The sequence below is a fragment of the Eptesicus fuscus genome, chromosome 1, assembly GCF_027574615.1.
Source record: "Eptesicus fuscus isolate TK198812 chromosome 1, DD_ASM_mEF_20220401, whole genome shotgun sequence".
Lineage (NCBI taxonomy): Eukaryota > Metazoa > Chordata > Mammalia > Chiroptera > Vespertilionidae > Eptesicus > Eptesicus fuscus.
In genome coordinates, this window is record NC_072473.1 from 84468202 (window position 1) to 84470472 (window position 2271).

Genomic DNA, 2271 nt, shown 5'->3' on the forward strand with positions numbered 1-2271 from the left:
CTATACACCAATAGTGAACTTACAGAAAGAGAGACTAAAAAAAGCAATCACATTTACCATCGCACCAAAAAAATTAAGATACCTAGGAATAAACTTAACTAAGGAGGTGAAAGATCTATATGTGGAAAACTACAGTACACTGAAAAAAAAATAGAGGAAGACATAAACAGATGGAAGAACATACCATGTTCATGGATTGGTAGAATCAACATCATTAAAATGTCCATACTACCCAAAGCAATCTATAGATTCAATGTACTCTCCATTAAAATACCAATGGCATATTTCACAGACCTAGAAATAACTCTCCAAAAGTTTATCTGGAATAAAAAAACAAAACAAAAACGAATAGCCACAGCAATCCTGAGAAAGAAGAACAAAGTTGGTGGGATCTCAATACCAGATTTCAAGCTGTTATTACAAAGCCACTATTCTCAAAACAGCCTGGTACTGGTACAAGAACAGACATATAGACCAATGGAATAGAATAGGAATCCAGATATCAACACAAACCACTATGCTCAATTAATATTTGACAAAGGAGGCATGAATATACAATGGAGTCAAGACAGTCTCTTCAATAAATGGTGTTGGGAAAATTGGACAGATACATGCAAAAAAAAATGAAACTAGACCACCAACTTACTCCATACACAAAAATAAACTCAAAATGGATAAAGGACTTAAACATAAGATGGTAAACCATAAAAATACTAGAGGAATACATAGGCAGAGAAATCTCAGACATATGCCGAAGCAATTTCTTCACCAATACTGCTCCTAGGGCAATGGAAACTAAAGAGAAAATAAACAAATGGGACTACATCAAAATAAAAAGCTTTTGCACAGCAAAAGAAATCATCAACAAAACAACAAGAAAGCCCTCTTATGGCAGAACATATTTGCAAATGTTATTACTGATAAAGGTTTACTCTCCAATATCTACAGGGAACTTATACAACTTAATAAAAGGAAGATAAATGATCCAATAAAAAAAATGGGCAACGGACCTAAATAGAATCTTTTCGAAAGGAGACAGAAGGCAGGCTAAGAGGCATATGAAAACATGCTCTAAGTTACTAATTATCCGAGAGATGCAAATCAAAACTACAATGCGGTAACATCTCACACCTGTCAGAATGGTAGTCATCAACAAATCAACAAAGGACAAGTGCTGGCGAGAATGTGGAGAAAAAGGAACCCTTGTGCACTGCTGGTGGGAATGCAGACTGGTGCAGCCACTGTGGAGAACAGTATGGAGTTTCCTCAAAATACTAAAAATGGAACTGCCATTTGACTCAGTAATCCCACTTCTTGGAATATATCCCAAGAAACTAGAAACACCAATCAGAAAGGATATATTCACCACTATGTTCATAGCAGCACAATTCACCATAGCTAAGATTTGGAAACAGTCTAAGTGCCCATCAGCAGATGAGTGGATTAAAAAACTGAGGTACATCTACACCAGTGATGGGCAACCTTTTGAGCTTGGTGTGTCAAACTTCACCGAAAAACTAAGCATAACTCGGGTAGTGTGTCACTTTGAGGAAAAAACATCATTTTGCAAATGTTTCATCCTCAGGAGCAGCAAATGTTTCATCCTCGGCATGTGGCCGCCTCAGCAGCCGCATGTCATCAGAAATGGCTACGTGTGTCAGTGCTGACACACGTGTCATAGGTTCGCCATCACTGATCTACACAATGGAATACTACACTGCAGTAAAAAAGAATGAGTTCTTACAATTTGCAGCAGCATGGATGGACCTGGAGAGCATTATGTTAAGTGAAATAAGCCAGGCAATGAAAGAAAAATAGCACATGATCTCACTCATTTATGGAAAATAAAGAACATAACCTGATGAACAAAAAGATAGATACAGAGGCAGTAAAGCATCGAACAGACTGTCAAATTACAGCGGGAAGGCTGGGGAGTGTTGGGGAGGGGCGGAAAGAGGTCAACCGAAGGACTTGTATGCATGCATATAAGCACAACCAATGGACACAAGACACTGGTGGGGTGGGATGAGGGCATGTGACAGGGGGTAGGGGAGGCTGGCAGAAGTTCTATGGGAGAAAAAAAAGAGATATATGTACTACTATATGTAATACTTTATTTTTTTATTTTTTTTTTGTTTTTTTTAATTTCTTTATTGATTAAGGTGTCACATATTTGTCCTCATCCCCCCATTCCCATCCCACACCCCTCCCCACGGATGCCCTAACCCCCTGTTGAACTTAACCGTTGGATAGGCTCATATGCATGCACAC